General features: G+C 42.0%; 1 long non-coding RNA gene across 1 annotated transcript; it reads left to right on the top strand.

Annotated features, from left to right (window-relative positions):
• Positions 1-26,699, top strand: LOC116046872. The gene is made up of 3 exons (XR_004104250.2): positions 1-140; positions 18,696-18,868; positions 26,560-26,699. It is a non-coding gene; the product is annotated as an uncharacterized LOC116046872 (long non-coding RNA).

Below are 26,699 nucleotides of genomic sequence, written 5' to 3'. Positions count from 1 at the left end.
CGAGGAGCACCTGAATGTAGCATTCGTCGGTGGTCGCACATGACATCAGATCCCAGCCATGCAAATGTTTGGCTAGTGCTAACTGCTAACATGGACCGTTGGGTAAACAGGTGTAAACCTCGTGAGCTGGCAGAAGATTGGTAAGTTTTAACACTGAACACCAGCTAAACACACAGCATGTTATAGCATCCCGCAGTCAGAGACTATAACGTTACACTAGTGTAGAGTCTACACCAAATATGAAGTTATACAGCCAGTAGCTTAGCTTAGCATAAAGACTGAAGACGGTAAAGGTAGGTGAAGGTAACACAGTCTGTCTTCCAGCAACTCTAAAGCGCACTAATTGAAATGTTATATAAAAAAATGAAAATGAAAATGTAAAAAAAAAAAAAAAAAAAAAAAAAAAAATCCAATGTGTGCTTTCTTGGCCAGAGCAGTGACCTCATGGAGTCACGCCTCGTTGCCTGGCAACCTTACAGCAATAATATCAGATACAGGCGCAGTGATATATTCTGCCTGTATGATACATGTGGAGAATTGTTATAGGTTATATAATAATTGAAATATTGTTAAGTTTCAACTTGGATTTGAACATGACGCCAGGTTGTTGCACTGAGCAGACCCTGTGATGTCTCATTCCGGGTTATCTGTTTGCTAAATAGCCTACAAGTGGAATTATGATCCTTGTGCCATGACATATTTATATTTTCATGTTGTCTTCATTTCCCCCCTCATGTTTCCACGTGGCCATCTGCAGCCCAGATCCCTGCCGAGCGTACTTTCTTGACATTTGTTTATTTCCTCGGCTGGTGATACTGTACAGCTCGTGCCTTTTCACATCATTCAATCTTTATCTACTCTTTGTTTTTCTCTCTACCTCGCCTTCCCACACCTCATTTCTCTTGGCCTTGGCACCTCGCTCTCTGCACTCTACAACCCCCCCCCGCCCCAGCCTCTGTCTGTATATTCTCTCGTAGCTCCATATACTGTAGTTTTAAAAAGGCAACGTGTCGCCTTGTAGGTCATTAATACCCGAGTTAAATGGTCTGTGACTCTTCCTGGCCTGGCAGAGATGTATAGGTATCAGCTGGTACTGTTTCTAGCAGACTTCCCCAGCAGCAGCAGCAGGGTTGTGGCCTCGGACGCTGAACAGCTAGAGCCCTGTTGGCAGTATGTAAAAGGAACGAGGAAGGGATGGATATGGGTGGAGAGGAAAAGACAGGAGGTGACACGTACGTTTGGGAAAAAAAGAAAAAAGGGACCGCACAGCTACCTAAGTGAATGTGGTCTATTTCAGTCCCTCCAGAAAAACGCGATCGCATAATTCAATGCATACTCAGCCAAAGTCCGCATATTTGTGCGTGGGCCGCATTTTTTTCAAATTCGCCGCACTTTCTCCACATAAATTGGCGATTTCCGCGCAAAATATGCGGGGCTTGCATGATTTCGTAATCCCTGCATTTTCGTTGCAAAAAAAAGTCACATATATCTTAGCAGAAAGTTGAAAAATGTTGCCTTTACTTCACACAAGAGCAGCCATTTTCCCCTGTTGCCATGGGAACGTTATGAAGTGACGTAATTACGCGACGTGAACATCATTGAAAAGCTGCAAAACCCGCGATGAAGCCATGACGAAACCGCAGTTTTTGCCAGTTCCCGCAATTTCATCGCATAAAATTGCATAAATATCCCGCATATTCCATCGCATTTTTTTAAGAAAACGTGCCGCATAATCAGGGATTTTTGCCCGTAACAATCACAAAATGAACTCCGCATTTTTCTGGAAGGACTGGTATTTAGTTGAGACCAGGGGTCTGCAAGCTGCAGCTCCGGAGATGGACACAAGGGTTAATAAATGCTCATTTTAGACCTTTTTAGTAATGCTGATAATCTAATTTAGACTTATTAGACTGTTACCTATATCATAATGTTAAAATATGTTTTGCGGCTCCAAACAGATGTTTGTCTTTTGATAGGAAAGGTTGCTGAGCCCTGGTTTAGATTCAGTGTGCTGCCGGCCCTCTCCAGCCTGGCTGTAACTGCTGCCCTCAGAGACATTGTGGTTTCAGAGATTTACACTTAGCATAATTATGGACTCCAAAGACGGGGTATTTACAGCACCTTTGCATCTGAAGTAACCGTGGTCGTATTTAGCAGCAGGGGCGTGGCAATTACTGGTGTTTCCCGATGAAAAATTGCAATAACTTTGCTTCCACCTTCAGCAAACTTCAACAAACTTTTGGGACAACAAATCAACTGACCACTCCGCTTCCATCCGCAGGCCACCTAGGAGCAGCAACCCCTCCTCCTCCTCCTCCTCCTCCTCCTCCTCTCCCATGACGAAGCATTACTAAACACAAACTCGTCTTGTTTTCTTGCTTTCGCTCGACGCATTTCATTTCCCACCGCGAGCCACCGCCACTCAGACTCCGCGTGTCACCCGCAGCGGTGGAACGTAACCAAGTACATTTACTCAAGTACTGTGCTTCTTTACTTGAGTCTTTGCTTTTTCATGCCACTTTCTACTGTACTTCTACTCCGCTACATTTCAGAGAGTAATATTGTACTTTTTACTCCACTACATTCATCTGACAGCTTTAGGTACTAGTTACTTTACAAATGAAGATGATTTTTTGCACTCAAAACACATGTAGTTATATAAAATATGATGCTTTATTATGAATGAAACTAATCAACAATACAGGCCTACAAGTCCAGCTGTACTTTTAATACTTTAAGTACATTTTCCTGATGATACCATTTTCAGTGCATGACTTTTACTTATAACAGTATTTTTACAGTGTGGTATAGTATTAGTACTTAGTACTTAAGTAAAGGAACTGAATACTTTTTCCACCACTGGTCGCCCCCCCCCCCCCATGATTCATGAACAAAAATCCCAGCGGAGGAGAGCATCCCTCGTTAGCCGTCGTCATTCCTGATGGAAATAGCCCTCTGCATCAAAACCAAATTAAATATAAACCCAAGTAGCGGCGGCAGCACCACCCACGGTACGCACACACACACACACACACACACACACACCGACCGCCTCCGGTAAACAGACGAGGCTTTTAGCCGGGGCCCCCCGGTGGTCCCGGCTGTGGTTCCCACCTCGCACCAGGGCCGCCCCGCTGGCATCCGTTTGAAATCCAAAGCTGTCCGAGAGAGAGGGATGCTACGCCCTTTTCAGACCTGGCCAGGAACCATAAATGTGGCTCCTAACCTGAGGTGGACAAACGGAGGGGAGGGAGGATCGTCTGAGGGGGAGAGGGGTGTGTGTGCGTGCGTGCGTGCGTGCGTGCGTGCGTGCGTGCGTGCGTGTGTGTGTGTGTGTGTGTGTGTGTGTGTGTGTGTGTGTGCTTGTTTTACTATATTCGTGGGGTCCAAAAACCGGGAGTCCAGTATACTTGTGGGGTCCGGACAGCTTTGTGGGGCCAAAATGCTCGACCCCACAAGGTTAAAGGGCTGTTTGAGGGTTAAGACTTGGTTTTAGGGTTAGGGTTAGAATTAGGTTATTGTTAGGGTGAGGGTAAGGGTTAGAATTAGGTTATTGTTAGGGTGAGGGTAAGGGTTAAGGTTAGGCATTTAGTTGTGATGGTTAAGGTTAGGGTAAGGGGCTAGGGAATGCATTATGTCAACGACGGGTCCCCACAAAGATAGTGAAACAACGTGTGTGTGTGTGTGTGTGTGTGTGTGTGTGTGTGTGTGTGTGTGTGTGTGTGTGTGTGTGTGTGTGTGTGTGTGTGTGTGTGTGTGTGTGTGTGTGTGTGTGTGGGGCGCGCGCGCGCGCGTCTGCAAATTAGTATAGTATTATTATGACGTGAGATATTAGGGATGAAGCAGTAAAGGTGTTTGTAGGCAGTAGGAGAAGAGGAGTTTTTGAAGCTTAACCTTAGCGTTTTTTTGTTTTTTTTTTAATACAGGTGGTAATATATCTTATGTGGTGTATTTAAAAATCATGGAGAGGAGTAAAATGCGACAGAGAGGCCTCCCCGCTCAGCTCACTCGGACTATGAAAGAAGCCATTGAAGGCCGCGGGTGGCGACAGGTCTGGCACGCGGCTCGAGAGAGAAACCGCAAAACGACGCTCGATTTGAGGACCGTAGAGCAAAAACAGGGAAAGCCAAAAAAGGTTTTTCAGCAAACATTGTTAGTTATTTTCTAGAACCCCCCCACCCCCCCTCCCACACACACACACACACACACACACACACACACACACACACACACACTCGTTTTTTTAGGGGGGGATGGTTGAATCAGCATCTTCTTTGCCCTACTTTTCCCCCCTGCTTTTAATCTTTGATTGAACTAACTTATCTTCTTTCAAGACTTAAAGTGTTCATATTATGCTCATTTTCAGGTTCATAATTGTATTTAGAGGTTGTACCAGAATAGGTAATAGTTAATTTTCAGAAAACACCATATATTTGTTGTACTGCACATTGCTGCAGCTCCTCTTTTCACCCTGTGTGTTGAGCTCTCTGTTTTAGCTACAGAGTGAGACATCTCACTTCTGTTCCATCTTTGTTGGGAGTCGCACATGAGCAGTACCTAGGTAAGGACTACTAGCCAGTCAGAAGCAGAGTATGAGGGTGTGCCACGCTAGCAGCTAGGCGAGCATTATAACGTGTGTTACAAAGTGACGCACGTTTGTCTCTGAAGTAAAGGCTGGACTACAATAGAGCTGTTTGGAGCAGTTTGTGAACTGTGTTTTCTGTTGGAGATGGTAAGTCCCTTTGGGTGGACTTTGGGCTTTTTCACTTTGTAAACCTATAACATGCACACAAAAGAAAGATATATGACACAATAAAGGAAAGGGAAAAAGCATAAGCTTAAGCACGAGCACTTTAAAACTTGGCACAAATGTGACAGCAGCTTCCATATCCAGGACGGTATTAAGTAAAACAAAAAGCCATTTCTTAAAGATCTGCTTCTCCCGCTTCCATTTTCATTTATTCCTCGGCAACGTCATAACTTTGTCACTCTGTATTTGAACAGGATCTCTAGCAGGACGTATGTGGGAGGCTTTGTGTGACCTTGTGTTTGTGTGTGCACACATGCATATTGCCATGCGTGCATGCATGCACGCATGTGTGGGGCATGGGCGTCCCTGCATTTTGTTAGCAGGCAGACACCTGTGGTAAACAAAGAAGGCCTTCTATCCCTGCTGCGGGGTGGCACCGTCATTCAGCAGAGCCCCAGCTGCACAGCACTCACTCTGCCCCCTCGTATTCAAGCTTCGTGCCCGTGAGACAAGATGAATGGTTGTCATGACAACACAAAGCCCCCCTTTCCCCCGACACCTTATCAGAAGTCACAGAATGTGGCCCTTATGTTGAGCATCACCATCCCGTTTTGGTCAAAATTTGTCGTAGAGTTTTTCCGAAACGATACACATTATATGGCTGCGACTAACGATTATTTCCATTGTTGATAAATCTGTTGATTTTCTCGATTAATTGATTTTGTCTATAAGATGTCAAAAAATGGTTTACAAAAAAAAAAAAATCTGGGTTTCCCCAAAGCCCAAGAAGACGTCGTCAAATGTCTCGTTTTGTCCACAACTCAACAATACCCAGTTTACCATCAAAGAGGAGTGAAGAAACTAGAACATATTCACATTTAAGAAGCTGGAATCGGAGAATTCATTTTTCTTTCTTTCATAAGACATGACTTAAACCCATTATCAAAATAGTTGGCGATTTAATGGAATAGTTGACAGCTAATCAATTAATCGTCGCAGCTCTATTGTATCGTGTTATATAATCTGTAGCAAAGTTCTTGTTGTGTGATGCATTTTTGAGACTGGAACTATTAGAACATAATATCCTACACCCAAATTGTATCGAGCCTAAGTCTTGTCACCCACTCGTCTTTATCCATCCTTATCTTGAGATGGACGTGGTTCAAGCAAAAACAAAGGAGCTGTCACAGCGAGCATCAGGCCACAACCCCCCACCCGTCTCCATCACTAACCTCCACACAACAAGCTCTTTATAGTCTGCATGGGTGACAGTTAGACAGCTGTGTGTGTGTGTGTGTGTGTGTGTGTGTGTGTGTGTGCGTGTGTGTGTGTGTGCGTGTGTGTGCGCGTGTGTGCGTGCAGAGTAGGGGGTTAAATCCAACTAGAAAGAGTTTTGAAATTGTGAGTAATTAAGTCTGTTGTGTGATTCAGCTGTAATAAAGAAAACTTTCTTCTGTTAGATTTGATTTTAGATCTGTTAGACACTGGGGACAGATTATTATATTAAAATAGCCCCACATCATCACATACCCTTCACCATACCTAGAGATTGGCATGGTTTTATTTCAGTTAGCCTAATAGCTGGTTTGATTTGCATTGAGAGATGATCTTATGGAAAGTACCCCATGCCAATCTCTAGGTATGGTGAAGGCTATGTGATGATGAGGGGCTATTTTAATTCCAAAGGCCAAGGGAACTTTATCAGGATGTATAGTATCCTGGATCCATGAAATAACTGGCCTTTAAAAATAAAAATCTGCCTGCCTCTATGGGAATTTAACATAGGGTGTACTTACTTATGCCCCCTGTATTTTAAGGAAGTGGTGGAAAATTGGTGTCCTTAAAGGTTGGATTTTTCCTCATTTTTTTAATTAAGGCATTAAGATCAATTTCCAAACGATGATTTTTTTTTTTATTACTCTTTTTAGTCAACTTTAGCATGGGTTCATAAACTTATGAGTGCCACTGTATAAGTGAAGAAAACGGGGAATCAGTCTGGACGGTCATTTTTTAGAAAAGCCTTAAGATATTCTCGGAAAAATACAGTAAAATGAGACGCACTCATTAACCAACCAAGTGTCAGCAAATATAAAGATGAAACGGTACAGAAGTATGTTCCATTGCACATGCAGTCAGAAGTGATACAGTACGACTTGAGTGCAACATTTACTCACTGCGCTCCCTCCACCTGCTATTTAGTGCTCTCTCACCCACGTGTATGAAAGTTAAACACAAGTAGACGGGGCACGCTGATGGAAAGCGGCTACACCAAAAAGGTAAATTACGACACTTCATCACAAAATATTCATTGGAACACCGCAAGCATCACAGATTAACAAGAACTAACATTATAAGCATATCCACGGGGCGATTTTTCCTCTGAACTGCATTATTTGGCCTTCCATGCGTCACCTGGGCTAACGTCATGGCGCTTGCTAGCTTGCCGCTGCACCTTGGCACTTTGCTAATGGAGACAGAGAGCGTGACAGAAAGTGAGTGTTTTGGTAAAAAAAAAAGCACCACTGACAATGAAATTGGGTGTCTGAGAGTGATAAAATAGAGAGAGAGAGAGAGCGGGTGATCCATTAAGCCGAACCATTTCTGTTTGGAAAGTTCTCCCTGGCAGCAAATTCGTCCCAATCATCAAGCTCTAATGTAATCACTTTATGAGGCCAGGGCATAATGAATATAGTGTTTAGGTGTGCAGATCCAGGCCTGGCCCGTGGTCCTCTAGAGGGAAGTGTACATTTCTGTGGCATCCTGTATTTATTTGAAATACCCTCTGTCTGGTCTCGTAATACAGACACAGGCAAGTGGGCATAGAAACCCTTTTCTATTCCATCCATTTTCATGATGCGGTCTCGCATTAATGGCACTCTCCATATGTTTTAAAGAAATAAAGCAGTAAAAGTTGCTCTGCTCTGCCTTCACTCAATTTGTCTCAAGTTTTAGGGGGGAGAAAAGCACACAATTTGTTTCCATTTTTAGGTTAATGTATACAATTTGTCTCCATTTTACTAGAGAGGTATATTTAGATTGCGTAGGTCTTGAGTCTTGGCCAGCTTGTTGGGTTTTCTTACAAACTGTACCCTGTGTACACTTCAAATAGAAGCGCAGTGTCGGGCGCGAGGGCAAGAGTGTTCAGGGTTTTGGATTTTGTTCTTGTTAAGGTGTTAAAGCCCCTGAAACAGCATTGACACCATCATAGGGCACTAAAACCCTCCACTGAAACTACACTGAGGAGATTGTTAAAGTGTTAGCAGCTCTTCAATGCACACGTATTTACTGGTTTAAAAAAAAACAAAAAACGGTGGAATGCTTCATTGCAATAGAAAACTGCGTATTCACTTTTTTGCTGAGATTTAGATAGGAAGATAGATACCACTCTAACGTCAGTACCTTAAGTATAGAGCCAGAGCCAGGAGGCATTTAGCTTAGCTTGGCATAAAGACTGTGAAACAGGGATAATGTAAGCACAGCCAGGTAGCCTGGCTCTTTCTGAAGCTAAATAATTTGAATAGCAACACAGCTAAAGCTCACTCATTGACATATTGTGTGTTGTTGGTTTAATGAAAACCACATATTGTCGTATTTTTTATTTTTTTTACATTTGTGTATGCATTAAACAGTGAGACACAACATGCTAATTAGCTTTGGCGGTGCTGAGATACAGAGCCAGGCTAGCTACTTCCCGCAGCGTCCAGTCGTTATGCTAATCGAAAACAAATCTCCTACCACCCTTTAGCTCTGTACTTGATGCACAGACATAAAAGTCGTATTAATATCCTCATTTAACTTTCTGCTAGCAAGCTATCCCTTTTTAAAGGAATAGTCAGCCATTTTTGGTCAAATCCATATCTGGTAGAGGCTACGTTGTTGATTTTGAAGAAGGCCTGAGGGACGAAACGTCACCTCAATAAAATGGTTCTTACTTTCAGCAGCTGGTTAGCTTAGCATAGCAAAGCATAAAAAGGAAGCAGCTAGTCTATCACTGTCCAGGAAACAATATCTGCCTACCAGCACCTCTAAAGCTAAAAAAAATAGCTCTCATTTGTTTATCTGCTTTTTTACACGTGTGTATGTACCAAGGGGGTAAGCTTCTGTCAACAACCCGTAGATCCTATGGCGCCATTATGATGCTAACAAGCACTCACCCGCCGTTAGCATTCCATTGACTGCCATTCATTTTGAAGTCACTTTGACAGCGAATAACTTTACATCTGAAGCATTTAAAGACTTTATTTGTCCATTGTTTATTTCTAAAGAAACACAACAATGTATAAAAGTTCCATTACCTTGTACCTCACGTTATGGCTCCGTAGCAGACGTTTTTGTGAAAATAGGCTAACGATTGTGTCGTAACCAAGCGACTTACTGTCGCACAGTAGAGGAATTACCGTATAGTACAGGAGAAGCTCGCAGGCAGGTTCAACTTACATTAGCTGTTTAAGTTTAATTACTAATGTTAACTAGCATTTTAGTTAGCAATAATTAGCCTGTGCCTATGTTATCTCCTTACATGTACCTACGCTCTCCGTCTCTGCAAGATTGGGAATGATTGAGATTTCTCTTGGCACAGCTACAAGAAGACTTCCAACTTTCAGACAGGTTGCTCACGTCACATTTACGTCGTCTCTCTCAGTTGGAGGCTGCACAGTAACGCTCAGCGCTCACCGGAAAAGTGCTTCTAATATCCTTCACTGGTCTCCGTCCAGAGCAACGGGATCTGTTGGTCCAGTTTATATACTGTCTATGGTATGTACCAGACTATTTCCTGCCCGGGAGAAGTAGGTTCTGAAGTCTCCGCTGGTTGCCTGGCAACCTCCGAGTGGTGACAAGGGGTGTTGGTAGCCATATTGTTTAACTGCGGATAGAGGCTAGCTGTTTCTCCCTGCTTCCAGTTATTATGCTAAGCTAAGCTCTAGCTCGATACTTGATGCACATATACAGTATGAGAATGGTATCAATCCTCTTATCTAACTCTCTGCAAGAAAGTGAGTTAGTGAATTTTCCAGAATTTTCCACTTTTTCTTTAAAGGTGTGATCTGTAACATTGTACTGCTTCTTTGCACAAAACATGACCATATAAGTAGGCTTTGCCTGTCTAAGTCCTTGGCATGGGATTTCAAAATCTCTCTGCAGGTAAAAGCCATGCAGCCCAAAAAATAAATACACAAATGTAGTCTAGATGAACTCCTAAACTTTAACTGCACTAAAGATAGGGTTAGACAGAGTTTATGTAAGGGTATTCAGGGCTTGTTTCAGAGAAAAGGTCAGCACTATAGACGGGGTGGTGAAAGATAAACTAACACTGAGCGTCTCCTCTCACACCTGCTGCAGGACGGCTCGCCTCTGCTTGGCTCCAGCTGATGTCAAATTAGATCCTCTATCCCCTGTCGTCACTGTACTGTATATGTAGAAGCGTCTGTGTCCAAACGGCATACAGATTTCCATGCGTTTGTGAGCACGTATATACTGTACGTTCGTACATGTGCATGATTCAGGCGTCCCAGTGCCAACATCCACAATGTCCTGTTCCAGACTTCACTCATTCTGCTCTTGTTTGTTTTCAACTTAACGCTTGTCTGAACATGACTCCTGTTCAGAGCCAAAGTGGCCTTGGTTCATTTGTACAACGTATTTAAAAAAAAAAAAACGTTCCAACATTCTTTGCTTCAGAGATCTAGCTTATATTTAATTTTTTGCAGGTTTGACCATCATTTCTATTGGTTATGATAATATTGTACTCACCAGACTAATTGCTGACAACTTGGAAAGTGGCAAGAAGCACACACGTTCAGAGGAGCTGATTATCAAAACCACTTGATTTGAAGGTAAATTGAATGTGGGCGCACCTAAAATATCTATAGTAATCCCTCATTGCACAGGGAAACTGTTATTGCACAACTACGGCAAGTACTATAGGTCAAAGTTGAACCAGGAATCACGGTCTGCAAATTTGATATTTAGGCTACAACTGTCAATTTTGGTAATACACGTACATTTTTCATTCCGTTGTGCAATTCCAAATGACTTTGTTTAAAGGGGACAGCGCTAAGACAAACCTTTTAAATAAGTAACATCATTATACATTATATGTTATATAATAGATGCCCAATTAAAAATCTCCTGTCACTTAGCAAAGTTAAACCTGTTGTGTTCGTTAGTAGGGGTGGCAAAAAATGTGTGCGATACGAGAGTCCATACGTGGGCACCAAATATCATATTTTAATTAATAAAATAAGGTGCTCTAAATAGATTTCCCTGCTCCCAGCATCGCTACTTCATGGATCCTCGAGGTGGCGCTTAACACATTGATGAGGGAAACTTGAACATAACAGGAACATAAGAGGAAGAGGTTTTCGACGGGATGGCGGACAGCAGTTTGAGGAAATAACAAATGCCCCAGCCACAGTTGAGTCCAAATTCTGGATTCGAAATATATTGCAATATATTGAATCGTGACCCATGTATCGTGATACGTATCGTATCGCCAGATTCTTGCCAATACACAACCCTAGTGAATAAGCTAAAGTCCCAATAAGTCGGCGTGTTCCTTTTAAAGCTAAAGAAGTCCAACTACAGTCATTAGATCTGAGAAAAGTCTTTTAGTTTCAATCATTCAGCTTAGGTGTTGTCCAAAACAATATATTATATATCGCAACATTGCCATATCGTGATATTATCGGTATCGTGAACCATGTACTTGTGTATCGTATAGTATTGTGAGGTACTCTGTGATCCCTACCCCTATTCTACAGCCCCAGTCGACATTTTTTTTTTTATTTCTGGCTTCCATACAGCAGCAGCTTTATGCTGCCATATGTTAACCTGGTGGACAGAGCAGCAGAAGTGCCAGAGCTGGGAATAGCTGGAATAAATAGGACAAATACAGTATAAGCTATCTGCCATATTTCACGACCATATTATATTCTTGCTTAAAGCTCACCATCTGTCCACCTTCCTCTAACATACAGTATGTTAAGTTTATGGCCCGGCTGTCTCCAGCAATAGAAGAAACATGTTGCTATTAGCTGTATGGAGACAGAAGACAGTTCCTGTACATCTCCATCCTTTCATCTCCATCTGTCTTAATTTTGTGGACTTTGAAAGCCTCGCGTTCACACACACACACACACACACACACACACACACACACACACACACCCCTTCCCCCTCTGTAGTGCATGTGTTTGTAATGAAGAACCGTGCCTGTAAAGAGTAAATACCGGGTGGTGGGATTCAATGGAGAACAGGTGTTTATGATACAGAGACACACATACAGACGGCCAGCCACACATCTGAACACACAGTCAGCAGCTCGCGTGAGTCTGCGCCCGTGCCCTCCCACCGTACCTGCTGGCGTGTCGAATCACTTTCACGCGGCGGGTTCAGGGGCGTGGTGGATCATGCGGAACCCATCGAGCCACGCTCCGCGGGCCGGCGTTCACATGGATTGGTGCTGACACCTGGCAAACGCTCCTGCGTTTTCACGTATGGGAGAACATCGACATGCAACTTCCTCCTGCGGTTTTGGGTCGCTCCCCAAAACGTCTTTCCATTACCTTTCCAGTGCCATGCACAGATGTTTGGGTTGATTTTGCGCTGTAACTCGTGAAGGCTGGGGTTCAGTGGCCTTGTTGTTGTGCCGCTGGTGGCTGTTTGGCCGGGCCGAATGGATTTACAGGAGTGTTTATTTGAGATCAGATTGCCATCTGTCTGGAGCTATGGAGACTTTGTAAGCTCAAGCAGTAGATGCAGACAGTGTGGATCTGTATGGAAGTCATGGTTGTGTACCGTTAATCTGCAACGTCTCTCTATGTGTGCCCTATAGGTCATTCATATTCCAGAGGAAATATTACCGTTAAAGTTTCTAGAGTTAATTTGAGAGCACACTGGTCCATGAATGCACAGTAGCATACAGTAGACAATATATTACAAGAAGGAAAAAGGGCACTTAGGTCCAATCACAATTTTTCTTCTTGCAAATACAATCTATTTCTTATTCACAAGCCTATTCGCAAACTCAAACGATTGACACATAGAAAACGTGACCAAAATGTAAGCGTCAAGTCATCTTTATTTGTCAATTCCTTCACATATACTAGACATGCATAGGAATCGAAAGTTCGTTTCTCACCATCCCACGGTGAAGAAGAAAAAAAATGCACAGCAGATAAGACGAGACATTTCTACCACAAGAGTAAACAAAAAGTGCTCAACAGATAGGGACATTTTTCCTAACACTAAAACAATAAACGGCAACAAATTCACAAGACAAGATCACAAGACAAAAACACAAGAACGTCACAAGCAACAAACAGTGTTATATGATGTGGTCTGGTATTGCAGAAAGGTGTGCAAAATGCAACAGTGCAACGGCAGCAACTTCAGAGTCCTAGTGCAGAGAGAGAGGGGGGGGAGAGTTCAGTTTCCTGACAGCCTGGTGGATAAAGCTGTTTGCTAGTCTGGCGGAGCGGGCACTGAGGCTTCTAGATCTCCTCCCAGAGGGCAGGAGGCTGAGAAGACTGTGTGCGAGGTGGCTGTCGTCGCTCACAATCATGGTCGCTTTTCGGGTGAGGCGGGTGTTGTCTTGCAGGGAGGGGAGTGGGGCCCCAATGATCGTTCCAGCTGTGTTCACTATGCGCTGCAGGGCTTTTCTGTTGTGATCAGTGCAGTTCCCACCCCACACAGTGATGCAGCTGGTGACAATGCTCTCAATGGTGCCCCTGTAGAAAGTGCCCATGATGGGTGAGGGGGCTCTTGCTCGCTTGACTTTGCGGAGGAAATAGAGGTGCCGCTGTGCTTTCTTCGCCAGTGAGCACAGCGAGATAAGAGAAGTATGACATACAACACTGGGACTTAATAGGAAAGGGACAGATATATATATATAACAGATATATATATATATATATATATATATATATATATATATATATATATATATATATATATATATATATATATATAGCAGGTGTGCATACAGTTCTTACTACGTTGGGTGTTTGCATCAGTTTGTGGACCTGTTCATGCAGTCTGCACAGTTAAACATTTTTGATTCGCCGGTCATTTGAATGTTAGATCATACGGACCGTTGTTTCTACACAAAAAAGTGTGTCTTGTGAAATTAATCTATATCGACGACGTTTCATTTACGGGATTGTTCCGGTTCCTGCGGCTGGATGTCCTGCTGGACGTTCCGCCGGATGTCCCTCATTTTCCGGCCGGATGTCCCTCACCTTCCGCTTTCTTTGTGTTGGAAATCTAAACTCCGGTCGATTCGGGAAACATCCTCCGAGCTAGAACCGAGAAATTATTATTTATTTTAGATTTTTTTTTTCAGATCAGTTATGTTGATATAATAACTATGTGGGTAAAGGCAAATAATAGAACAGCTAGAACAGTCTGGTGTGTTCAGAAAATGCCATCACTCTACTGTAATGCAGCCTTTAAAACCAGGAAAAGACAACACTTGTGTCATATCAGGATATTACGATATCCAAAATCTAAGATGATATCTAGCCTCATATCGATATAATATCGATGTATTGCCCAGCCCTAGTTCACACATGTTGCTGATAGAAAAATGATACAATTGTTGCATTTGTCCCTTGGTTGTTGTGTTCAAACGGCAACATACACCAGCGGTCCAAAGCGGTCTTGAAGTTGTAGACAAATGCCACGCAAGAGCAAACTGTTCTCTCATTGGTCAAAGATCTTACCGGAAGAATTTGCCTTCGTCCAGTCCGTTGTTTCGGTTGCTGGGTTGATTGTGTACACACTGCAAAAGAACACGCTACGGGCATCGATTGGAAGCAGCCGAGACCACCCTTTTGAAATCTGTACTCGCTTGTTGTGTCCCGCATCCGAGTGTGATTGCAGTGTTCATGCCCAAACAAACTGATCTTTAGGGGGGAACGCTTTCAGTTTCGAAAACAACTGCTCCAAATGAGCCGGGTGTGAAAACGCCCCTACATGACAGGAAAAGTACGTTACATCTGCTGTCAGGACCTTTTTATGATTTTGAACCGTGGTACTGCTCATCATTAAGAGTTGTGATGCCAAATTTAAACGTCCTGCTTTATTGCAGAAAATCTTGCTATATACTAGGGCTGTGTATTGGCAAGAATCTGGCGATACGACACGTATCACGATACATGGGTCACGATTCAATATATTGCAATATATTTCGATACTGTGCGTAAGGCGATATATTGGGATTTTTTTAAAGTGTAATTTTAGAAAAACTAATATTCAAAAAAAAGACATGACGTTCATAAAAGTCAAAGAAGTTTACTTTACAATTCAGTACACAGAAAATCAAACTGCCAGTTTGGGATTGTGGTTCACAGGTTCTTAGTGAGCTAATTGTTATATGCTAAAGTAGGCCAAAGTTCAGCCATAGCTACATTGTTAGCTTCTAGCAAAAAGTCAGGCACTGTTAGGCACTGTTAGGCAGGGACACTAGTGGTGCGTCTCAGCATAGCCATCTAGCAGTAGGGGGTTTAAACTAGAGGTGCAACAATGAATCGATTAATCGATTAGTTGTCAACTATTAAATTAATCGCCAACTATTTTCATAATCGATTAATTGTTTGAGTCATTTTTTTTTATAAAAAAAAATAAGATTTCTCTGATTCCAGCTTGTTAGATGTGAATATCTTCTAGTTTCTTCTCTCCTTTGTGACAGTAAACTGAATATCTTTGAGTTTTGGACAAAACAAGGCATTGGAGGACATCATCTTAGGATTTGGGAAACACTGATCCACATTTTTCACCATGTTTTGACATTTTTTTTCACAACTAATCGATTAATCGAGAAAATAATCGACAGATTAATCGACTATGAAAATAATCGTTAGTTGCAGCCCTAGTTTAAACACAACATAAACGTGAACCACTGTCATACATGAATATGTTTTAACGGAAAAAATAAAAAAAAATAGAAAATCAATACAGTATTGCAAAAATATCGCGATACTCAAGTGCATAGATTTTTTCTTACAACCCTACTAATAGTATCTAACATTCTTCATTGCACAGATGTAATACGATAGCTATTAAAAACACTGAAACAGCATCATGTTTTATTATACAAAGCTATTGTACGTGTGTAAATGTACGCCATGAACTCACTTATTTTTTTTATCCTTAATTCCATGAAGAATGGTTTGTCAAGATATTGATGGGAGTGAAGCTGTGGATTACCGCTGCTTGCCTGTCAGATATAATGTTACAACACTTCCTGTGTCGCAGAAGCCTCTAAGCTCGACTGTTTTCCTTTTGACCTGTGGTTTAGAATCTATGGACACTGATGAAAACTGTGGCCTGACTATTTATATCACAAAATGATCGAGTGTAGGCGGAGGGAGCGAAGGATAATTTGGGTATGATTCATCGCTTGCATAGTTGATTTTTCTTAAAAGCCTTTATTTATCCAGGAAAGGTTTGGTGAGCGTGCACGCTCTGTTTCGGCATGACTCATTGACTTCTGCATGCAGGAGCTGCGCTTTTTCACTGCCACTTGGATGTGAAGGCTAAAGGCTTCACGGACACCCACTTTGATGACAGTAATGGATTTACAATCCAAAATCCTCACGGTGACGAATTGATCACTCACAAAACTAACATTGGAGTAAGAAAACGGGGACGCGTGATGCCGTCGATACAACTTTACCGCAACTAGTGATCATAGTCTATTTCAAAAAATACTTCAGGTTGTAGTTTTTGTTTTCAATTTCTGGGATTGCATGGGAATTAATGTCAATATGCAACAAAGAAAAATAATCTGAAAACATCATTGATCACTATTTTACAGAGAAGATTGTAAAGTCCAAGTCCATACTTAACACACATAAATATCCTCTATTTACTGACATTTGTTAAAGTGCTCATATTATGCTTTTTTGGCTTTTTCCCTTTCCTTTATTGTGTTATATATCTTTTTTTGTGCACGTTATAGGTTTACAAAGTGAAAAAGTCCACCCCAAAGGGACTTACCATCTCCAACAGAAAACACTGTTCACAAACTGCTCCAAACAGCTCTATTGTAGTCCAGCCTTTACTTCAGAGACAAACGTGCGTCACTTTGTAACACACGTTATAATGCTCGCCTAGCTGCTAGCGTGGCACGCCCTCATGCTCTGCTTCTGACTGGCTAATAGTCCTTACCTAGGTACTGCGCATGTGCGACTCCCAACAAAGATGGAACAGAAGTGTGATACCTCACTCTGTAGCTAAAACAGAGAGCTCACACACACAGGGTGAAAAGAGGAGCTGCAGCAATGTGCAGTACAACAAAAATATGGTGTTTTCTGAAAATTAAACCATGTAAACCTATTCTGGTACAACCTCTAAATACAATTATGAACCTGAAAATGAGCATAATATGAGCACTTTAAGATAGGGCTGGGCGATATGGAGAAAATCAAATATCACGATATTTATGACCAAATACCTCGATATCGATACTGCAACGATATTGTAGCGTTGACTATTTGTGCTTTTACAAAATATTTACACAATGAGATTTTTGATAAATAATCATCAGTAATGTGGATATAATGACAAAGTGGGTAAAGGCAAATAATAGAACAGTTACAACAGTCTGGTAAGTTCAGAAAACGACATCACTTTACTGTAATGCAGCCTTTAAAACCAGGAAAAGACATCACTTATGTCATATTACGATATCCAAAATCTAAGCCGATATCTAGTCTCATCTCACGATATCGATATAATATTGATATATTGCCCAGCTCTACTTTAAGACATCCCAGTAGTCTCAACCCTATTGCCAGAAAAGAACATCAATATTGGATATTGGATATGATTCCGCAAAACCTTGCATTCCGTTCAGTGACAACTTTGCTTTAGGTCCAATGCCAGTGTTTTTTTATATATATATATATATATATATATATATATATATATATATATATACTTTCTTCAATATCTACAAATGACGGTCCATTTAGTCTAATAAAATATGGTCAAACCTGTAAAAACTGTTTTTGTTGCCCACTTGGGGGCAGCAGAAACAAGTTGTGAACACGACATGACATATCGCATTTTAAGTTAATAATGTGAACTTGTTAGCAGTTTATTTACATATCGAGCAGATACACAGCAACGTTGTCTTTAATTAGGAGTCATGTCTCTGGCCACCTAAAGAATTTAATGTTCACTCTCCTTTAAGCTCTGTTTTTGGTTTCCACCAACTCTTAAGGGAAATATCTGGACCTGTAGCTGCTAAATGCTTCACTATGTTCATTAAAAAAAATATAGGAGGATATAATCCCAAGTCCTATATGGATGTAAGTCTAGTCTTCTCATAAAATGTCCCTTGACCAGTGGTTCCCAAACTTTTTCACATGAAGGACCGACACAAGTTAGACCACGGACCACCCTTTGATAAGATTTCTTTCCAGGAACCCCCCCCCATCTCTGATAGGATTATTGCTTTTTGAGGTTTTCTTACAGAACGTGTACGAAACCCATGACCAAAGTAGTCATACATTCTGTCATTGTGTTACCTATGAATGGAATTATATTGAAAACGTTGGTGACAAAATGATTCCCCTTTGCCGGGGACCCCCTGGAGCACCCTCAAGGACCCCCTGAGTGTCCCCAGACCCCACTTTGGGAATCACTGCCCTAGACAATACAATCGCATAAACCGACACCCACAGTGCATCCATTTTATTTATGTATTTAGCCGTAGCATTGTTCGGAAAACATCCAACTAATCTCACCAGTCCAATAATAAGCTGCTCTATTTCGCCACAATATACTCTGCTGCTTATTTTGCTTGACTTCCTCTGTACAATATCCCAACATGTTATTCTCTTCTTCGCACTCAGCACTTTGTTGCCCACCTTGGCACTCCTCAAGGACGGTCGAACTGTGTATTCCAATCCTTCCCCATCTGTGTTGCATTCAACAGGTCCGGACTGTTGTACCCTTCCTAAGGATATCACAGATCCGGTTACTGCACAAGCAGTGGCACTCCCTTCGCTGGAGATCTGCTCGCTGCCCCTGCGAGGCCTCACTCTGCGCTCGGCTCGCTGACCTTAAGATAGCGCCTCGGAGAGATACTTCAATCCAAGATTCACGGAGGTATGTTTTCGCTCACAACAGTGACTAATGCCTGAGAAATGCATCTGAGGCATGACAAAGACCACTCTTTTACTGTTCCAAAGAACAAGTTATTTCCAGCGCTTAATCGGATTCCGGCAGTGTCTAAATTTCTTCAGGTTGTGCAAGACTTTCCCTCAGTGTGCTTTACCCTTTTTTTTTTCTCCTTCTTCTTCTTCTTCTTCTTCTTCTTTGCTGTGCCCTTTGCCCCAGAGGGAAAGGAGGTAATGGCGTTCACTAATTTGGCCCTGGGCTGCGCAGTCAAAGCCATATGCCACAGTGAATCTGTAAAGCTAACATTAGGCAGCAGATATCTGAGGCTAGCGGGCTGTGGGCTTTGACATCCTGTATTACACCTAATTGCCACCAGACATTACATCGAAAGTCTCCGCACAAAAATCCCCCACAACCACCTGCTCCTTGCTCTGTTCACCTTTTTTTTTTTTTTTTTTTTAAGAATCGGGAATAATGCAGCAGGGCGAGAGTTCCTCACTGTTATTTTCTGACACCCAAGCTGAGGATTGGGGAACTGGAATGTCAGTAGAAATTTGAATTTGAGACGTGTTAGGATAGCTAAGGGGTATCCCCCCGTGCATTGTGTTGCAGGGGGAATGGTGTATACTTTTCTGATTTATGTGTTTTTGTAAGAGTAATGAGAGAGGGGAGAAAACAGGGCAGGGGTAATATGGAGGCAGAACCATAATTAGGTGAATTATAAGTTTCACAGTCATTCCTGTAACATGGGGGGGGGGGGGACTTTTAATGAACGTTGCAGCGAGAGGAGTGTAAATGTACTCTATGCACAATATGTGGCCAGGGGCCACGGTGCGGTGAGTGTACGTTTTTAGCAATTTTGTACATTTCAACCAAATCCCCAATGCACGCGTATTAATTCACTCTCCTCTGTCCCTCGCTCCGCCGACATGAAAGCCAGGAACATTCCGCACTCCTTGACAGTGTAATGACGAAATGATTTCACAGCGCTCCATCCTCTCACACCACAGTGTCGACCCCTTAAAAAAAAAAAAAAAAAAAAGTCCCTCACTCTCTTTTCGACTGGGAAAAGCCCTCCTGCAAATCTGAAACCAAAGCAGAGAACTCAGTGGCGTGGAAATACTAACCCTCTTATACAACAACAGTGTTTACGGACTGCATGGCTCCAGTTTGGAAGCAAACCAGGACGTTTTGTTACCAACTTAATTCAATTTCTCCGTCTGGTACACTTGGATACAAAACTCCACATCCAAATGGTGACCTAAGCGATCAGACTTGGCTGTTGGTTGTGATGCATTTTTGTTTGAGTGGTTAGTTACAGTGGCGGCCTAGAAAGAAAACACTGGCTTGGATTTTAGACTCGGCGTTCTCAAATACCTTTTCCCAACAAAACCAATTCATTTTTTGCCGTTTTTTTGTCTTTTCTTTTGCCTGTCATCATTTGTTGTAATCAGTGTAATCGAAAATGACTTGGGTAGCACTATGGCGAGGGGACTTCAATGCAGGAAGAATAAAATGCAATTATTGATCCCTTTAGAGGAATTCAACTTTGTCTTGACGTGCTTGAGGTCAATTCAATTCATATATACAATAATGCAACCGTAAAGAATCAAAGGTATATATCCAGTGGGAGATATGTGGAAAAAATGTATCTTGTTTGTAATTTTAGCTCATTGGCACTTCGTTGGGGCAAGTCATTTGACGTACAGATTTCAACAGAACAGTACTTTAATTGTTAGAAGAGTTCAGCTAATTGTAGTACACTAGTTGCCAAGACCAAGATGTGATGTTAAAACCACACTTAAAGTAATTTCATTCGATACGTTAGATGTAACTTCTGAAAGAAAGAAAACATTTTCATCTCCACATCCTTGCTAAAATGTATTACACTCTATGGTTTTGCTACTATGATTATTATTACTTATTTGGTCTGGTATGATTGTTAGCTTGCGTTTGAAACTGCTAGCTAACATTAGCTAACTTCTGTGGAGAACTGTGCTACTGAGCCGGTTTGCTTACATCCTGACGCTTAGGAAAGAACAGTTTTGGGTTACACTTTACTTGAAGGTATCTACATAAGAGTGATATGACACCATCATGAACGTGTCATAAACATTATAAACAAGTCATAAACGTTTATGACATAACGCTTCTTTAAGTAAGTGTCATTCGTTTTTTTTGTCATGACAAGTTATGGTTAGGGTTAGGTTTTTGGGTTAAAACGGGGGGGGGGGGGGCCCTGGCACAAGGGGATATATATTGTGTAAATAAAAACAAGTAAAAAACACTTAAAGAAAAAAACATGTTCGGTTAAGTAGGGTTAGGGTTCATGTGTCATGACTGTGTTCGGGTAACGCTAACACGCTAGCATGTAGCATTTCTGTTAGCAAGCACCGTGTAAATGATAAGCCTATGACTCGCTCCAACTATTTATGTGACTTTGTGTGAGGCAGCGCATATTTTTTGTTTGTACATGTGGTCTCGGAGGTCACGGGCCCTATCTTGCACCCGACAAGTGTCTTTGCTAGTTTAAGACCGACGCAGTTGTCAATCACCCGTCCAGCGTCCGCGTCGTTTAAATAGTAAATCTGTGCGCCCATGGGCGTGCTGATCTTACAGGGAGGTGTGTTCCGGTGCATTCATGGCGTATTGCTATCTTGAGACAGCGGGAAGTGATCGCGCCATTGACCAACAAAAACCTGGTCTAAAGTCAATAGCGCAGCATTTCATTGTTATTTTAACAGCGCATTAGTGAAATGCGCCTAGGCTTATGCACAGCGCACACACACACTATGCTTGTTACACACACGCAGGGAAGCGTAGCAGTACACAAACATGCAAAAGATTAAAAATGAAAATATTACAATGTGAAATAGTATTATGATATGATCTGCTCGTGCGCTTTCACTTCACGCATGAGCAGATCACTTTCTTTGCCTGAAAAGCTCTCGTTCATTAGCAAATCCACCATCATAATAGCAATGCGCCAAGCTGCAAACGCGCCTGGCTTTTAAAGGGAATGGGAGAGGACACTGATTGGTTTATTGCATGTTACGCCCAAAACACACCTATGATTAATTAAGACACTAAGTACAACCCTTTTGAACCATGCGCCTGGCGCACGGAGACCCTTTTTTCTGCTGTTAAACAAGCAAAAGTGGATTCGTAGACGCCCTAAACGCAGCTGCGCCAGGCGCTTCACGGCGCTCGCTTAGATTGTTAAAATAGGGCCCCGTGACACTTACAAAAAAGGGAAAAGAACTAAATCTCAGAATCTCAGAAATAAATATGTTCACAGCTTCTTATCCACGCCTGGTAATCTCACCAATGCCTCGCAATGCTAGGTGATGCATACTTTAATTTTGCTACTGTTATGCTACGTTTTAGCATGTCACGGACATTAGTCTTTAGAACAACTAACTCACCGGGAATACGGGGAAATGAAAGGAAACGCAGTACTTTGCTATCAGCCTATAGTTGCAGCTTGTCGACACAGTGGCTTCTGTTTTCTTGCAGTCTTAGGCTGGCTACACACTGCCTGCGTGGCGTGAGCGTGTCAGCTGCGTGGCGTGTCCGTTTTTATTTTGGCTCCCATGTTAACAGGTTAGAGCTTGCACACTGCCTGCGTGACACGCAGTGGCTCGAGCCGCGCCAAAAACGCGTGCATGCTAGAAATAGAACCAACGCCTATTTTTCAGCGTGTTGGAAGCGTTTCCAGGCAAAATAGAATAGGAAAAGATGTTTATATGTCATTTTGACACAAATACATATTAATAAATGACATGTTGATGTTTGAAAGTCGCTAGGTTTTGACCTAAATGCAGATATAAATGCAATACAAAATTCAAATATTGCACCTGTCAATACAGAACAAAATATTCTGTAGCCTATTTTGCCATCAACACTGCCGACGTTGTCTTTGCTGTAATCAAATCAGTATATATTTATGTTTAACATGAAGTATACTACTGCTTGAGTGCAGTAAATCAATGGGAAACATACATGTGTACAGACAAGGCTAGCAGCAGCAGCACCACGTCAGACACGTTTCTGGTGTGTAAAGACATAGAAAAACGCCACGCAGACGCCACGCAACAGAAACGCCACGCTCACGCCACGCAGGCAGCGTGTAGCCGGCCTTACAAGCAGCACAGTCTACGCCCAGTTCCACCCCTTAAGGAAACCACCGTTACATATGGATCTGAGTAGACAGACATAAAACAATATTCAACCTTTACCTAAATGAGCATTCACTGTGTCACGTGTGTGTGTGTGTGTGTGTGTGTGTGTGTGTGTGTGTGTGTGTGCCCATGTGGGTGGGTGTGTGTGTGTGTGTGTGTGTGTGTGTGGCAGACAGTGAAGGAGATTTACAGCCCTAATCAAAAACTGGCCCACGGTTGGAAATGTAGCGTGAATGATGCCATGAAACTGTCCCCACTCTGATGCTGTGATTTATCACACAATATGGGAGTCATAAAAGAACACACCAGTTAAGAAACCCCAATCAAATCAAATCAACAACAGGGACAAACTTTCATAAGCCTGTCCTGTGTAGTGTAGCCTGCGTGCATGGCCATCCACGTTCCCTTTGCCAGAAAAGCAAACAAATGTACATTTGGATATTTTCTTTTTCGCCTTGGATGTTACGCAAACCTGTCGCCAACCGGGATGATGCATCGCGCCGCCAACCCCTCATCAATATGGATAATTACCCCTTTCTGCGAAACTCGGCCGTAAATGTTGTTGCTGCGATCTCGGGGTTGTTATTCCCACGGTGGCTCCACACAGTCCAGGCCTTCCTGAGATGAACCCAAGCATATCTGGCGTGTCACTGCGTATCTGTGCTGAGAGGAAGCATGAGCGACTGCACTCTGGCACTTCATTAAACAAATCAGTGGAGCGCTTACGCCACGAGCCTGCAGCCACTCCCAGAGGGCCGTGGTGCTGCGTAATATCCTCACGGAATACCCACATGAACACATTGATAATGTAATATATGATTTCAGCAGAAATTTCTAGTGCAGAAAAGATTAGTCTATTAGTTAACTGACAGACACGTTTGACATTTTTGCTCATTCATCAAACAAAAACTGTACATACACCGTTTCCGTCCCCTCAGACGTGTGAAGATTGTTTTAGACTGTTGGTCGGACAACAGTTTCACCTTAGGGAACTTTTAATAGCCATTTTTCTGTCTTTTATGCTTAACAATTAATGAATTCATTGAAAGAAATATCAACACATTGATAGTTGCAGCTCTATTATATATCCTGTATTAAGGGAGGATTCTATACATGCCAATAGATTCCCGTTATCAAAGCAATAGTCCGACATTTGAGAAATGCGTACACGCTTTTACTCCAAGCGTTTGATGAAAACATTAATATGACTCTCAAGGTTTTTTATTTGTCATGTGCACGACATAACAGAATAATAAATAATCAATAAATAAAATAAATAATCTGAATCTAAGACAAAAGAACATCAGTGCAAGTTAAAGGGTAACTACCGTTCTTTTCAACATGGAAACTAACTAAGTTAATAGGGCAATTGTGCAGCTTGTATTTACCTTCACACAAGTTTAAGTTTAAGTTTCTAAGTTTATTTGATTAGGACAATGCACATTAATCAACATTTCTGTAAATGCGCCAGTGTTAGCCAGTCGGCAAATTTTCAACTGTAGTCCTAATTACCTAGCAAGTGCTTGTTTTGCCGCTGACAGGCTCAGATTAATATTCTAAGTGTCTGACAACATTATGGAAAGGATCCCTTCAGAGATAGACCTTTAAAACCTATTTAAGAGCTTTATGTTTAACCAGAAACAGCTCTGAGGTTGCTAGTGCTAAACCCACCAGACTCCATTTAAAAAAGCAATTATGTTAGCGTGTATAGAGCCAACACATTTTCATGTAAATTGGTAATCTATGTGTTTATTTCAACCAGAACTAGAGTTGTGATGGTTTTAAAAAGTGGAGAGACGACCCAAAACGGCTTTTCATAGTTTTATTTTGTTTCTGTCGACTTTGAATGAATTGTATTTTACGACGCTAAAATGACTGTTTACATGGAGTCTGGTGGGATTAGCGAACGCAATTTTGCGGATGTTTTTATGTTTTAAAAAAAGGATCTTACTCTTTAACAGAAAGGTCGACCTCCTTAGAAATCCTTTCCATAATGTTGTCAGACACTTAGAATATCAATCGGAGCCTGTCAGCGGCAGAACGAGCACTTTTGTGAAGGTAAATACAAGCTGGACAATTGCCCTATTAATTTACATTGTAGCTTGTTTCGCTGGTGCTGCAGCGATCTCGCCTAATGCTGGACCAATGTCAAAGATTGTTGTTCCCATCAGTCACTTAGACACAAAAACATAGGAAAACAGGGTCCAGGTTGAAAAAAACGGTAGTTACCCTTTAAGATATAGGGCTAAAATATAAACAAATAAAATATGAATGGACTTATATAATCATAATGAATACACTCGTGTAGACAGTATTGCAAATGAATTAGACTGAATGTAAAAAGGAATGTAGTAATGTATTTATGCAAACTGAGAAGTATAATATATGTTCAATATTGATCTTTGCTTAGCATTAAGACTGGGGTAAACAACATATGTCTACCACCTCCTCTAAAGCTTACCAATGAACCCACTATTTTGCACTTCTTTAATCCGTAAAACAAATAAAATAAAATGAATGTGATAAAAAGTAGCTGTTTTACGGGTGGTTAATTGCCGCATTATCTTTCAGCCTGCAGTTTCCAGGAAGTCACTGCTCCCGAATAAAACGGCACAAATGAACCCCATGTAAAACTGCCGTTTTTATAATTTCATTTGTGAGCTTTAAAGAGGCTAGTAGGTGGATTTGGTTACCTTTGGACACAACCAGGATGCCCCTCTTCCCCGTTTTCAGTCTTAATGCTAAGCTAAGCTCACCGTCCTGGCTGTAGCTTTATATTAAAGGTGCTCTAAGCGATGTTGGGTGACGTCACTTCTTGTTGACGTTCGAAGTATTGTCAAACAAAACGAGGCTAGCTCGCCCCTCCCTCCTCCTCATCCCGTCCCCTCCACTAACCCCCCCCAACCCCCACCCCCAAATCCTTCTTGTCGGTTATTGGCTGGAACACTGTTTGTTACGTTTGGTGGTGCAGGTTGGCACAGTTTGTTTTTGTTGCTGTTTGTGGAGCCTGGGCTGTCTACAAGGACCGCGTTTGTTTACAGTGTGTTCAGGGGACAGGCAGCTCGCGGATAGTGAGGAGATGTTTGCTGTATGTGACAAAATAATTATTGATTATAATGAGTATTGACCTTCTCAGATAACTCTTGGCACGAAAGGGATTTCCTGAAAAATGTCTGTCCATTCCTTTAAATGTATTTAGTAACTAAGGAAGATACATCTCAGATGTTGCAAATATAGTATTGAGGACATTGATCTTCACTATGGAAAATATATTTATTTTGCGAAGGGGCTGTTACCTACTCATAATGAGCTGTTCTAAAAATAGATGTGACTGAATCAGGTGCGGCGTCAGCAATGAAATAGGATGAGTAAGTCTTTTATGGGTAGGGTTTCACCTTTTTCTCGTGATCAATTTAATCAGTAGATGGAAATAGCCCTATTCTTTTTGAGTGTATGACACAAGGTGTTTGATGTTAGCGGAGGTGGTCTTTGTTCCAGGTGCGGGCCCACCTCTGCTACAAAACAGCGCAGGCAACTGTGATGATGGGTGCGGATGAAAGATGACTTATGAACGAAGCAACGCTCAGTAGGAATCTGTGGCTTGCGAGAGGGTCTGCCTAGGGGAAAAAAAAAAAAAA

Source organism: Sander lucioperca, chromosome 22, assembly GCF_008315115.2.
Source record: "Sander lucioperca isolate FBNREF2018 chromosome 22, SLUC_FBN_1.2, whole genome shotgun sequence".
Lineage (NCBI taxonomy): Eukaryota > Metazoa > Chordata > Actinopteri > Perciformes > Percidae > Sander > Sander lucioperca.
This window is presented reverse-complemented; position numbering and strand designations above follow the sequence as displayed.